We start from the raw sequence: 16,685 nt of genomic DNA, 5'->3' as shown, positions 1-16,685 counted from the left end.
CTTTAGAACCTGCCTTAAATCCTTAAGAGTAGCTTAATCATTATTACTATTTCAGTAGATGAAACCTATTTACAGGGTACAAGCACCCAGGAGCCATTAACTTAAAATTCAAGCTTCCAGAGAATGTTGGTTACAACCTCCCACCGCAGACCTCACACTGCAGCAGCAACTGATCATGATACAGAGCCAGTGGTTTTCCATCGCCCTGGGCGAGAAGCGAACCCGCAATATCAGAGTTGTACTTACAGGGATTACAGTATAGTGGTTAATTTCTTTAATAAAAGGTAAACTGTAACAAATTCTTACTTATTGCAATCTTACAGTCTAAAACTGAAGGGCATTGGGTATTTAGGAACGCCAGAAGTGGGCCATGATCTTAGAAAGGTTGAAGGTCACTGTTCTAGAGCATGCAATCAGACCAGATAACTGCAGTATTCGAGGTCTTGTTTTCTCATCTGAAGCAACAGCCATCTTGGCCTTCATTCGCTGTGGATTTTTTTTTATCTACTAAGCCTTCCACTGCAGCCTTTGCGGAAAACAAAATTATATAAATAATAACAGATTCTCACCATCTATCCGCCCATAACATACGACGTGTCCTCCTTTATGAAAACACACAACTCATTATGAACAGGATTCATGTGATGGTATTTACTATCCCTCTCTGATCTGTCTGTCTGTCTCAAAGCTGCAATATTGTTCAGCAAGGTACCAGTTATATCTCCCAAACTTATGATTATTCCAACAGGGCGTCTGTTGTCCCTCCAATTATAAATTTCTTCCCCAAAGGGCGAATTCGTTAGCCAATGTTTGAACTTCATTTTGTGGTTCGCTTCTTCCTTTGTTCAGAGGACGCCGTGGTTTGTTATCATCGTAGGTCATCATCATGTTGACAACGCTCAGGGACGCGGAACTGCGCCAATTCAGTCAAGCAAAATTGTCCTGGGCACTAACTCTTCGTTGCCAATTTAATATTGCCAGCTATCAGATCAAGAACTTCCTTTCTTTAAATCGTAAATTCTTTATTATGGTTTCCAGTACTTCAAGCCTTGTCGTGGGCAATCCATCAACCTGTTATTATTTTGTTATATCCATGTTTTATTCAGTTTTATCAAGTTAATGGCATGAATCCATTCAGTGTCTGAATAGCGTCGATAACGAAATCTGACGTCTATTCATTTCACTCTTAACCTATAGGTTTTTAAGAGGAACAATAACACTGTTAAGTTATTCCAGCTATTAAGTACTTGAGTCTGTTATGCTGTGGGGCTCTAAGAGACCAGCAGTGATAATGACAAAATGTCATTTCACTCGTGACGCTTCAAAACAATTATTCCAGTTTAAGAATTTATGGCCTATGATTGATTTCCCCGTAATTAATTAACGGCCGTATTCCAAAGTCGGAAATTGGAAACATATCCTGTAATTTCTATGCACAATCAAGAAGGTGTCATTGAAAGGTTATTTATTGCTGTACAAAGCAGTTGTTATTTAAATGATATTTATCTGTAAAAATAATAAAAAAACGCATTGAAAATATATTGCAAAGAGACTATAACAAGGGTTAAAATGTAGCCCATCGTCTGAGATTACCAACTATAGAGTCACTCGTATTAAGTTCATGGATGTCTCCAGGGATAAAGCTGAATTCCACCCAACCCCTTTCTGGACAACGGGTCTGTATATTGACGTAAGCCAAGCCCACACCGAAACTTTCTACAGCAGAGTTAGGTAGTTAAACACCAGTTTCGCACTCCCAGACACCTGCCATCCAGAAAGGGGTGAAATGGAAATCTCTCTCTCAAACAACTATGGACCATCCATGAACTTATATGAGTGACTGTACATGAACTGTAAGACTGAACTCATAAAAACGATTCGTGAATGTTACGTATAGTGAAAATATTTCAGAATAATCCCTTTACATGATATAAAATGAGATAGAAAACAATTTGTTGTAATATCTCAATTATTTTTATTATCATCCGGGAAATGACCTTCGGCCGGTCCTATCCCTATGGAACCGTAAAAAATACAGTAAGTAATACGTGAATATCGCACCAACCACTTGTTGAGCTACTGCCGATAAGAGGAATTCTTTTCCTGCCTCCATAATTTGCGATTCTTATAACGTTCTTGCATTTGGTGTGTTAGGTCAAACCTCGTTCTTTTTAATATATATATATATATATATATATATATATATATATATATATATATATATATATATGTATAACTGAATCACGAAAGTTAGGAACCTGATAAATCCATAAATAAAGGTATAAGCAACGAAGGAAAAATAAACAACGGCGTTTCTGCAAAATCTTTCGACTCAACGTAATTTACTCAGCAGAATAAAGGACGTTGAGTCGAAAGATCTTGCAGAAACTCCGTTGTTTATTTTTCCTTCGTTGCTTATACCTTTATTATATATATATATATATATATATATATATATATATATATATATATATATATGTATGTATGTATGTATGTATGTATGTATGTATGTATGTATGTGTGTATGTATGTATGGGCAAAGTCTCTATTTCCAACTGTTCTCTTAATTGTTAGAACAACAGTTTGAGCTGCGAAATATGAATTCTTGCCTACAAAATCCCAGTTTCCAAAAAGGTGCCAATCACTCCTGGTGGAAAATATTTCGCATTTGGACAGATTCAGCTACACTAAAAATTCCGTAGCCGTTTTAGGCTTCACAATAAAGAAACTGGAAAGAGGAGAGGAAGAAATCTAATATATATTCAATACGCCTTACTAGAATTTATTCCATTCAGGATCCAACCTCGATGGAGTCTTTTCGAGTCAGAATGAACGCGGCATCGCTGCATTCCAACGTTCCTCAGTCTGCTGTCAATCTTTAGCAGCTCACAGACATCTCTGTCATCCTTTAAAAAGTCAATAGGGTGCACTCATGCCGACGTTATCTAGGTTGGATATTAAGGATCTTTCCTAGATAGTGACCCCCCCACCCAAGGGGCGTGTTTAGTACAAGCCCGTTGGGCATGAGGGTAAAAGCATAAACAAAAGACTGTAAATAACGATTCCCGAAAACCAATATTATATGGGATGATTTCTGGGAGGGCATTAATACCATAGCTAAAATATTACTTCACTGATTGCTGCTTAGTTTAATTGAATATACTTTATGTTAAAGGCCAAGCACTGGCACCTATGAGGTCATTCAGCACTGAAACGGATATTGACAGTAAAAGGTTTGAAAGGGGCAACCAGAGGAAAACCTCAAAGCAGTTGCACTATGAATCAATTGTTAGGAGAGGATGGAAAATAAGATGGAAGAGAGAGAATATGAAAGGAGGCACAGCAAAAGGATCGAAAGGGGTTGCAGCTAGGGGCCAAAGGCACACAGCAAAGAACCTTAAGTAACGCCTACAGTGCACCGTACGAGGTGCACTGACGGCACTAACCCAATACGAGGGATTTCTGCTTAGTAACTGACTTCCTATTTTAATTCTCCCTCACCTTCACTCCCCTTAGGAAGTGAACGAAATTTGCATAAGCTGAAAACTGCTGAGGGGAATCAGTTGTAAAATACCTGCTTAATTTGAGGTCAAAAATCAAACTCTCATCATCGTTCGCGGTTCGTGAATCACGAAATGATTTCCGTGCAATATCAATCAGCCTTATAAATACTATTTTATTCATTGCCACTATTATTGCTATTGCAATTTGAATGACGACACTGATTAGCTTTTTAATTATTTAGTGCACTGTTAACATTTTATTTCCAGATAACTAAGAAAATAAAGATTAGATATAATAATAATAATAATAATAATAATAATAATAATAATAATAATAATAATAATAATTGTCTATCACAATCATCCCAGCAGAGAAAATAGACTGGATGTGGGTCCTGCACCCACTATTATTTTTTTCACTGTGATGGTGCATGGTATATATATATATACGTGTATATATACGTGTATATATATATATATATATATATATATATATATATATATTCGTGTGCGCGTTTGTGTAATTGTAATAGCTCCAATGCCGTCTTGACTTCTCCCGAATTCTTCACGCTTTTTTTGGATTCGATTGTCACTACAAAGCCTTGTGATCCAAGTGCAAGACATTACGAGACTCTATGATGTCCGGTAGCGGGAAACGAACCCGGGTCCCATAATCAAAAGGAGGTCACGTGACGGACTTGACCACGAGAAGGATAAAAATCAATTACATCTCATACATACATATACCTGTCGTTTCCAGTTATACTTATTAGAGCTGGAATAGACACATCATCCTTTTTACCAGATACATAATTACGTCAGTATCTTGCACTCGGATCACAAGGCTTTGTAGTGACAAGCGAAGCCACAAAAGAGCGAAGAATTCGAGAAGTTAAGAGAGAATTGTGGCTATTACAATTACATATGTATGTGGTAAAAGATGACCAATAGATTATACATATATATATATATATCTAGATATATATATATATACAGATATATATATATATATATTAATACATCTATATATATATATTATAATATATATATAGATACATATATATACATATATATATATATATACATACATATATACATATATATATATATATATATATACATATATGTATATATATATATATATATATATATATATATATATATATATATATATATATATATATACATACACGCATATATATAAATACATGAATATGATCATATATTCTAAAAAGTTTATTAGTACTTATGTCTGTCAACATTATGCTGATGAGCAGTTACCTGCACGGAAATTCCGTGACGGAATAGAAGAATATATAATAAAGCCGGAGGCCTTTCATATTCATAATCAAAAGGCTCTCTCAGTAAAAATCATAATTAAACGATGTTGACATCTGTTGCGCCTAATTCCTAAATAACTCCACATCAAGCGAAAGCGAACATTTCACTTTATAACTGTTACGGTGCTAGATTTTCGAGCTTCTTTTTAGCTTTCTGCATAACTATTGAGATGGCTATTTGTCTGTCCGTCCGCACTCTTTCTATCCCCACTTATTCTGTCCGCCCTCAGATCTTAAAAACTACTGAGGCTAGAGGGTTGCAAATTGGTCTGTTGATTATTCATCCTCCAATCATCAAACATACCAAATTGCAGCCCTCTAGCCTCAGTACTTTTTAATTTATTCAAGGTTAGATTTAGCCATAATCGTGCGTCAAGGGACGCGGTTGAGAGTTTCATACAGCATTATACGCTCTACAGAAAACTCGACTGCGCCGAGGAAACTTCGGCACATTTTTTTACTTGTCTGTTCGGTGAAAAATATCTACGTAGAAACGCGGGAACCTAGTACAACATGATTAGGAAACCGATCACGTCTGAACATATTGAAACCGTCTGCCCAAAATGCCGCAGATTTTACATTCCATATGCGTAACATTTCTTCAATACCGACAGGATTGATGAAGCTATTGGTGCAGTCTCATCAATCATTCTGGCGGTCAGAATCGACATCGGGTGCAGCAAGCGTCATTTACTTCACTTCAGACATTCGTTTATTTCACTTATCTATCTTTTCACAGTTGGTAAAGGTTTCGGTGTTGCCGTATTTGAAATCTAAATCAATTTCCGTTCCATACAATAACGTCGATGACTTTTAATAAATCTACAGCAGTAACTGGTTTATGTGGTTTATGGCCAACGACGACGATATGACGCAAGAAAGGAAGAAAAGAAGGAAAAGAGAAATCTTAAATACAGCTCAGTTTTTAGCGTTAAATATAACTATCACATGTTCTTATTCGTTCCTCAAATCCAAGAAACGCCTGAAAGTGCTATCTTTCGTTCTACCTTACAGAGAGGGTGCGAGTCTTCGCAATATGATGCCATTTGCATATCCTCAACCTCCTATTTTCCGGTCGTAGATAAAGGTATCCCCTTAATCTCTGACTTGGAGTTGCGCCTTAATGAACGGCCCTATTATGGCAGCGCGTGGCATTGTGGCTTTATCTCTTCTGGGGCTTTTACTCAAGCTTTTCTCTCCCAGGTACCGTTTATTTTCTGTTTATTTGTTCTTTTAAGAGTCTTTCGTCCACTAGCTTATCTGGTTTAGTCACTTTTTGACACAACTGTACATCGTGTACACTAGGTCTAGCGCTCGTTTCCGGAATTGGAATTTAAAATTTAGGCCAAAGGCCAAACGCTTGGGCCTATGAGACCATTCAGAGCTGAGAATAATGCTAAAACAATTGTTAGGAGAGGGATTAAAGTAAGCTGGAAAAGAATGAAAGGGGTTGTTGCTAGGGATAATGCGTGGAACCTAAAGTAAAGCCTACAGTGCACCGCATGAGGTACCACACTGACGACACTAACCCCCTACGGGATAATGTTTTTTTCCAAGAAAATCATGCCTTAGCGGGCAGTCAAATTAAAACCAACAGAAAACAAAAGAGTAATGGGTATTTAAGCCGCCATGTTTCCACCTACTCCGAGGTGATATAGTAGATTCACATCAACCGTGCATTTGATGTCTAAGCCAGTCCCTTACGACGCTCCTGATTGGCTGTTGATAAGCCACTCACAAGGCTGGAAGCTCTCAGTCTCTCTCGAGAGTTTACGTAGGTAGGATGTATGTTCCACTCTCTTGAGGTATACTTCTTTCAGGAGAGTTGGAACATACATCCTGTCTATGTGAACTCTCTCGAGAGACTGAAAGTTTCCAGACTTGTGAGTGGCTCATCAACAGCCAATCAGGAGCGTCGTAAGGGACTGGCCTAGACATCAAATGCACGGTTGATGTGAATCTACTATAGTACTAAACATGGCGGAGGATGGGACGCCGTGTTTATCACAAGACGTGTTTAGTATTAGCCCCTCGGGGATCAAAGTATTATATAACCCATCTCTATGCTGTGTGGTCGGCAAATTATTAAATTAATAAACGATATCTTCGTGCGGCCGTCTGTTTTATTTTGCATCAGTTTGACAAAGGTGGATACATATACCGGGTTAATACCAAAGTAATGACTAGTCGGTCTCGGTGGATATCTTATTCTAACTGTACATTCAATACATCTGCAAACTGAAATACAGTCGTTTTAAAAAAGAAAACCTGATCTGTTGAAAGTTATAACAGAGAAGCCCTTTTCTAACGGTTACAACCGGTAACTTCACTCACCTCACAATATGAAAATGACAGCCGTTATCATCTTACTGATAAACGGAGAACTTGTCATAATCTTCCCGCAAGAACAGATTGTCTGCAATGAATTTTTACTTAGTAAGAGTCCTGTTGCTTACCTCAAAATAAGAGACTTTTTATTGAGTCTGTTATAAAACAGTCTTACGTTGAAAAGTGATTTGCAGTCTATTCACGTTAATTGGGATGTCCCTTGTTTCTTTTTAACTCAGCTAGTTCTCGTTCAATATATATCCTCCCTAATACATTTATTGCTTTCTGTAAATATTCCTCATGAAACCTCATTATCGCTCATTTCAGTTCAGTGATTAATAAAATGTCAAATTGATATATACTGACTTCACGGTCAATTGACCCTTAAATTTTGTCTTTGGGTCTGTCTCGCATCGTGTGTAACATTCAACTGGTCGACTCATTTGTAATATGAGTCCGATAGGCACTTCTGTAAGAGAGAGGAAGAGAGAGAGAGAGAGAGAGAGAGAGAGTCAATATTTGTTTGGAATTTAGGCAAGACTTCCAGCATCAAATCACATCTCACATACAACCTGGCATCTCGCATCTCGCTGATTACAACTCTTGGTGAAATCTACGCGGTTTCCAAATGTGACAATGTAATGGTGTATAATAGTAGAATACTGATATCTCTCTCTCTCTCTCTCTCTCTCTCTCTCTCTCTCTCTCTCTCCAACCAAGCTACGACCTTTACCAGTCGAAGGATAACCATATACATAATTGACAGCTTGAGTTTGTTTGTTTTTTATGGTATTTTTACGTTGCATGGCACCAGTAGTTATTCAGCAACGGGACCAACGGCTTTACTTGACTTCCGAACCACGTTGAGAGTGAACTTATGCCACCAGAAATACACATATCTAACTCCTCAATGGAACGTACGAGAATCGAACTCGCAGCCACCATGCTGGCAGGCCAAGACCATACCGATCACGCCGCTGAGGTGCTTGACAGCTTGAGTCAAAATAAACATTCTGGATTTTATGGAAATGCTATCGAACTGTTCTTTCCACTGACGAGTAGGTGATCGAACGCTGCCCTCTAGAATTTCCGAGACGGAGCCAGCTAGTACTTGTGCCAGCAAGGGAGAGAGAGAGAGAAAGAGAGATCCAAACTTAGTTGGAATTAAATCCAAAATTACGGGCCATTTTTATCCAACTTTCTCGTATGCACAACAGTTGGTTCCGTAACTAATATGAACTCAGCGGAGGAAGCCATATTTACTAAATTGTATTCTACCTCTTGAAATCAATACCTATGAAATGTATGCGCATGTTCTTTGGAGGCATAGATAACACCATTTTCCTATAAATACAAACTTGTATCAGAAAAAAATTCATTTGCGCACACGTTATATACGATTTTGAAAAGCTTCTGCTACAGAACTATTTAAATATTCTAACTTTGGAGGGAATCATTTCAACCAGAACTTTGTACCGCCAGTATGCGTGCACTGATCAATATGTCAAGGTTATGTAAGCCTATATTTGTGCGTGTATGTATGATTGTGTGTATGTATATATGTATATATATAAGCTTTGCCTCGCCAATGAGCACCGTGTTCGTTTTAGAGCGGGGTCAGTATGATATAAGATCGTTTCCTCATAAATTCACTGAGTCTCAGCTGACCTCTGTTGTGTACTCAGCTGGTTATTAAGCGAGTAGGATGGGTTCTTATGAAAATGGGAGAGAACAGGGACCCGAGTAACGCTAATATGTGTAGAGTATACTGGTATATGTATATTATATAAAGGTTATATATAATATATATATATATATATATATATATATAACATACATGCATACATATCGATAATATAAAAACATATAAATACAAATACACACACACACACACTACACACACACACACACACACATATATATATATATATATATATATATATATATATATATATATATATATATATATATCATACATGCATACATATATGATAATATAAAAACATATAAATACAAATACAAATATATATATATATATATTTATATATATATATATATATATATATATATATATACACACACACTAAAGCAGTAGATTTATCTTGGTGGCAATTAATCACAGCGAAATATGAATACTATCTGATGGAAAATCTAATTGCACTTCCGGCGCAATATGTATTGCAGGACTCATTAAACCAACGACTCGAAAATGCTGTAGTAGATCCTTTCTGAAGGGAAATAGACGCATTAAATGGCAGAGTACTCGATGATTAGCTGTAATATATTCTGACGAATGTTAGTGTTTCATTTCACAGTGAATTTAAAATATTTTTTACGGTGAATTTAAAATATTTTTTATAAATATTTTTTACAGTGAATTTACAATATTTTTATGAATATTTTTTACAGAAGGGATTGTGGTCTCTTCATTTATTCGTTTTCATTTGCCGCTGTTATAAAATATTTCCTGGTATAAAATATGTTCGATGCTAACCAGTGTGATGGATTTGAATAATTTTCAGTCACTAACTTGTTTATAGGCACGTACGCACACACATATATATTTATAATTATATATGTATATATATATATATATATATATATATATTTATAATAATTATATGTATATATATAATATATATATATATAATATATATATATATATATATATATATATATATATATACATATATATATGTGTGTGTGTGTGTGTGTGTGTGTGTGTTTTCTGTGCGTGTGTGTGTATAAATATATATATAGAGTCATATCACATTACCGTAATTCATATACATATACCAAGCAAAAATGTACTTTAATGTCTAATTCGCTCTAACCTCGGAATTAACATATTTTCATATATGTTTAACCAAAGGGGAATTTGTTAGTCGATAAGAGATTTGTCGGCTCACGGGCGCGAACCATCGACACCAACAAATCCAGGACGCACAGTGAAGCCTTAGACCACACCTCCACCGCAAGAGGTATAAAGTTTAAGTGCCGCCTCCCACCTACAAAAAAAATACCTGTTGCTCTCAGGTGTTCGACAGGTAATTGTAGGTGAGAGGCGGCATAAACTATAGCCTCTTGCGGTGGCAGTGTGGTCTAAGGCTTCACTGTGCGTCCTGGATTTGTTGGTGTCGATGGTTCGCGCCCGTGAGCTGACAAATCTCTTATCGACTAAAAAATTCCCCCTTCGGTTAAACATATATGAAACTATATTAATTCTGAGGTAGAGCGAATTAGATTTTAAAGTACATTTCTAGTTAGATATATATATATATATATATATATATATATATATATATATATATATATATATATATATATATATATATATATGTATTTATGTATATGATGGTAGGATGGGATTTAATATGCAAGAAGTACTGAAAGGCTTGGAAAGGAAAAGTGAATTGTGCGCGTATGTGAAAGGTTTGACACTTTGCTGACAAACCTCCTGTGTAGGCGTATGGCAAAAGTGTTGTAGTTTCAGTGGGAAGGGGGTTAATCCACGATTCTACAGTAAAAGTATGAATGTGGCAGAGACCGTTACAATATTTATTCTCTGGTCCCATCCCCTGTCATAAACAAAACTCATATATATATAGATATATATATATATATATATATATATATATATATATATATATATATATATTTGTGTGTGTGAATAACTGAGTCACGAAAATATGGAACGTGATGAACAAATAAATAAAGGACAAAATCCACGAAGGGCAGAGATATGATGGAGTTCTGCAAGGCCTTTCGATTTCTTGCCCTTTATTTAGCAACTGCCATGGTAAGTACAGCACTGGTCATAACATCTTTCAACCACTATTATTATTATTATATTATTATTATTATTATTATTTTATTATTATTATTATTATTATTATTTACACGGAGTAGACCTTCTTGGATACATGTTTTGTTGAAAATAACTCGTTAAAAACTGCCATTATTTCCAACAAATCATTATTATTATTATTATTATTGAACTAAGTAACCTCCATAAGGAGGCTATAATATTGACAATTAAAAGCCAAAGTAGCGTTACAAATATATTTTTGCACAATACTAAAAGGACTGAAGAGGGATTCGGAGCAATAATCCGAGTCTATCCTAGTAATTTTTAGCATTGTACAAAAATATATTTCTAACACTACTGTGACTTTTGTCATTATTATTATTATTATTATTATTATTATTATTATTATTATTATTATATTATTATTATTATTATTATTATTATTACGGGGTCAATCTAAAACAAAACTAAACTGCAAAGCGGACTTCCACTAAATAGAACGGCAATGTGTGACAAAAAAGGAAATAAGGCGAAGGGATCACAAGTTAATAACACGAAACAGCAGACCTAAACACACGCCGCATAGGACACAAGGCCACGCCACCAAATAAAGAGAGGAAAGAGGAACCAGAGACTGATATCCCGTGGCACAAACTTCCAAGGATAAAAGCCTCAGAGGACACAACCCAGAGCTGCAGCACATCGCCATAACTGGCTGCTCATTAAGGTCCAGTCGCCGGTATTATTGAAGGTGAGGGCTGCTGCTTTGATCTGCCGAAGGAAAATAACGTTTATGAATATGCATATGCCGTCACATACGAAAGCTCACACTCGCCCCCTAAGTCAGATTTTACACTCGTCCGCTTCCGGAGGATGTAGCTTGTTTTTTTCCTATGTCATCTCTTAAGTTGTTGATTTTATTCAACTTTTTTTTTAATGAAAAACATGACAAGTGCTTCTTGATGAATGCAGATCTTGTGTCAAAATCTTGTCTGTTACAACAGGGATACGGTTTCATGAAAGAAAGATAACATTCCTTTTTCACTCTTTCTATTTTTCACTTACTCGGGGAGTGAGCCTACAAACTATACTTTGTTGTTGTTGTTGCTGTTGGGGGGGGAGGGGTTAGAAAGGTCCATGGAAGAGCCTAAAAAGGTCTGAGTTAAAGATACGGGAATTTTAGGATAGGGTATTTATGATTTAATTTGAATGAAAATGTAAAAAACAAATGTACATGTTAATAAAATATCCTATCCTGTTAATAAAATATAGCTTATTTACTTTAATTTTCGTTGGGGAAACAAGGCTCTATTTGACCGTTAGATTTTATAACGTTTAATTTAATTGGTGCACTCAATTGAAGGCTATTTTTTGTTTCTGCTCGATTATTTTGTGTTTCCAGTTATAACTGAGAATATAATCCAAACCTGGTTAATTGTGTCCTTTTTATCTGATCCTTGTTAGCATAAGTAGTACTAATTATGAGTATTAATTATGAAAACCACTTCACGTTAAGTTAGGAATATAATGTTTACAACTTATACGTGAAGGGAAAATCTTGCAGGCGTCCCGAGTAAGCTGGAGGTCGGATCACGCCTTGATATATATATTTTTTTTTTTTAGCTCATCATCCGCGTATGCAGTTTAATGACATTTTGCTTTGCAAGCTATGAACTGATTCAAGTTTCTTGTCAAAAAGCAATAAGCATTTCCCAGTCGCGTCGACAAAAAAATGAATTGTGTTCAAGATAGTTTTGACATTTTGTTTTTTTAGAAAATAACCGATATGTGTTTTATTTGTATGTTGTTTTTCGTTGAGAAAAATTTCTACATCAACGTACATACATTCTATGGAGACGTTACAAATGTAGCGGTTAATAACATGGTTGGATTCCTCAAAGACATTAACCTTTTTAATGAGATTTAATATTTGACCTCTTGGTACTTGCCAAGTGTAGTAGATACACTTGAAGATGTTTTTATAAGCATGTTTATATGTATAGGTGTACGTATGTATATGGTAGGTATGTATAAATTTTGTTTATTCTCGTTGCAAGCTCGAAATGCAAAGTTATAAATTTTATGGGGATATCAGTTTTTTACAATAATAAAAAAATAAAAATTCAATTTATTTTATTCTTATTCTTTTAATTTTAAATTTATCAAACCTTTCGCCTCAAACCAAAATGCATTACAGGGCTGAATAATTCATCTGGATTCCAGTGCTTGTATTCAAGCCTAAATTTCATATTCATATTCCGTTACAATCTGAGGTATTTTAATCGACGGTTTATAGTTATATACAAAACAATGAATGAGTATATACCTCCATGAAGGAAGCGTATCTGTGAATAAATAAAGTTTTCATAAAATATACACTGTACTAACTATTTATTAATAATATAAATTTAATTATTGCACCTGCAGTGAATTCCTGCCAAGGTAATGGTTTTAAAAGGCTGGAAAAATAAACATTCCCAAAAATCATTAAAGAATTCGATAGTAACGAATCAATACGGCCAAAATATAAAGATATTTCTATATTGGGAAACTGTCACAAGATCTGTTATGTGGATCTTGAAGAAATCTGGTGAAAACATACCTTGGGCGACTTCCTTCAGGTGGATATCGATGCAAATTTGAGTGGTTTCTGTGCCAAAATACTCTCAAATCTTCATCGATATTCACTAAGCTGATTCTATACCTCGTGAGTCAACCCGGGACCCACTTAGTGGGTCCTGAGTCAACCAAAGTGTCTTGTCTCCAAGTTAAAAATGTGCTCGTTAGTTTCCTCATAACCCTGCTGAAACACAAACAGACAGACAGACAGGCAAACTCGAGCAAAACTGAGCTTCCTTTGAGAAGGTAACTTTTATTCGAAGAAAGTCAGCTTCCACATGGAAGAAGACTCTTCTGTACCTGCTAAATGTACAAAGAATTGAGTTGAAATATTGCAGAGAAACTTCTGCCAAATCCCTTCAGTCAGAACCATTACTGAACATTAATATGCCAGAAATCCGATTCCGCAAATGAAAGGTATTCCAGCTTCGGAAATGATTCCTCTGTAATATCCGTAGTTGCTCAGATAGACGAGGTAAAACTTCTCCCGTTTGTTTTTTTTTAGATGTGGATATTCCCAGTTGTCAAATGGGGAGAAACCCTAGTCTTATTTATTTTTCGTGATCCCAAAACCTATAATTTTGTTATTATTTTCGTAGAATAAAAAACATTTATCACACAAACAACTAGAGACATTTATTATATAAATTTGGTATTGTATCTACCAAGCATTTTTTGCTCATGATCATGGATCACACAAAATACAGATATTTAAGTTCTCGTGATTCCATCTTTCTCTTCGAAATAATAATAATTATGTTAATTTTTATTTCTTGCCAAGTACGTTCTTAGTATAATAATAATAATAATAATAATAATAATAATAATAATAATAATAATAATAATAATAATAATAATAATAATAATAATAATAATAATGTTAAAAAGTCCACAATTATATATTACAATATATGTCTATGTTTTACATAGATATATATTTTAATATACTATAGTTGTGGATTTTTGAACAATGTGTTTTCCCGAAACTGTGAATTCCTTAATAATAATAATAATAAATAATAATAATAATAATAATAATAATAATCTAATAATAATAATAATAATAATAATAACACAGATAGGATTGATATGTGTCATAGAACAGACTTGACACTGAGTGACAAAGCAAGAAGCAAGTAGCACTCATTACGTCGCAGTACCATGAGACACCAAAGTAGCTGAGAAAGAAAGGAAAAATTGATACACCAGAGTAGCTGAGAAAGAAAGAAAGAAGTAATTGACAAGTATCAAAACCTGAAAATAGAAATAAGAAGGATATGTTATATGCCAGTGGAAATTGTACCCATAATCATAGGAACACTAGGCACGATTCCAAGGTCCCTGGAAAAGCTAGAAGCTCCAGGACTCAGGCAGGACAGCGTGCCATTAGAACGGCGCAAATAGTGAGGAAGTGATGGACTCCTCCTAAGGAGGCAGGATGCAACCCGGAACCCCACACTATAAACAACCCAGTCGAATAGGATGACGATAGAAGAAAATGTAATAATTGATCTGCTACAATAAGGACACGCCTTTCACTAAGATTACAGACTGCGTCCACACAACAATGGACATCTCCAGTGACCATAACGCGGAAGTCAAAATCATCGGCTTTGGATTACCTACCAAAGAGGTAAGTCATTCTGATTGCGCTGGAGTACTTCTATGGCAGAACAGGCGAGAGTCTGACAGAGGTCGAGGTTGAGAGGAGAATGTGGCGCAATTCAGCATCCCATTCGTGCAAGTGCCTTTGATGTAGCCGAAGAAGTATGGGACATTGTATTATTGTGGTACAACTGGACTGAACTTAGCTGCTGTCATTTTCTTTTCTTTGAGAAGGCTTCTTGAAGCTTCTGAAGCGATGCAGTGTATCGCAAATGTCTCATCCTCAAAGATATCAAGCCAAATCTTCCGCGCATACGTGCCCAATACACGCTTTATCTTCAGCGACGGATTTTCCTTAAATAAAATATTTTTACTTATCCACCCATCTTCGCACTTTCATCAACTATTTCGCCTCACCATACGGCTATCTGAGCCGCTTGTGGATGCTGGCAGCAATAAGAGCTTCTTCGGTCAAGAAAATGGCGACTTCTCCTCGTTATGTTCTTCATAACAAGTCATTCAACAAAAGAAAATACGGACACTGTTGGTCATAAAGTAACAATTATTCTGGTGATGTAAGGAGATCATATTTGTTTCCGAGTGAAATTGTCAGCAGGCACTACTTGTAGTATGGATGTATGTATACACACACACACACACACGCACAAACACACACACACACACACACACACACATATATATATATATATATATATATATATATATATATATATATATATATATATATATATGTGTGTGTGTGTGTGTGTATATATATATATATATATATATATATATATGTGTGTGTGAGTGTATATATATATATATATAGTGTATATGTGTATATATATATATATATATATATATATATATATACATATATATATATATATATATATATATATATGTTTACAAATCAATTATTTATCAAAATTCACAATAAGTTTTGTCTAATTCTAACCTCCGGCTGAAACTGGTTCTGATACCCTACTGACTGCACTACTTGCTGGGCTGTTCCCGGTGTCTTTCTTTAGGCTAGCAGAGACTTCAATTTGTTTTAGGGGAAAAGGAACAACTTCAATAGGTCTTGTGTATTCAGCATTCCGTCATAAGGCCAGGAATTACACCCAAGCATAGACTGACAACAGCGAAGGTTCCCAAGCATTCTCCCCTAGAACTCCTGAATAGAAATGTTTTCGTTGTCTACAATGCGCAAGACCTGCCGGCCAGTCAATTCAGAAAATTGCGAATGAAATCATGCGCATAGATTATGTTATGATGCATATATGTATAACGATAACTGGAAGTGACCTTCAGTATCTGTCTGGGAAGGAAGCCAAGACATTCAGACGAGACTCGCAGAGACCCCTGATGTGTGCCCTCTTATTAGATTCCGAATGGCTTCGACGCAAGGACCGTGGAAACCATTGATCATATTAAATGGGTCATCAAGAGAATGTAATTCCCTGTGGAGCTAATGAA

At 35.5% G+C, this 16,685-nt stretch overlaps 1 protein-coding gene across 1 annotated transcript in view; it reads right to left on the bottom strand.

Moving 5' to 3' along the window:
* The window catches only part of LOC135202869 (galanin-like G-protein coupled receptor npr-9), a 188,162-nt gene that overhangs the window by 138,900 nt on the left and 32,577 nt on the right, over nucleotides 1–16,685 (bottom strand).

This window comes from Macrobrachium nipponense, chromosome 33, assembly GCF_015104395.2.
Source record: "Macrobrachium nipponense isolate FS-2020 chromosome 33, ASM1510439v2, whole genome shotgun sequence".
Classification (NCBI taxonomy): domain Eukaryota; kingdom Metazoa; phylum Arthropoda; class Malacostraca; order Decapoda; family Palaemonidae; genus Macrobrachium; species Macrobrachium nipponense.
This window is presented reverse-complemented; position numbering and strand designations above follow the sequence as displayed.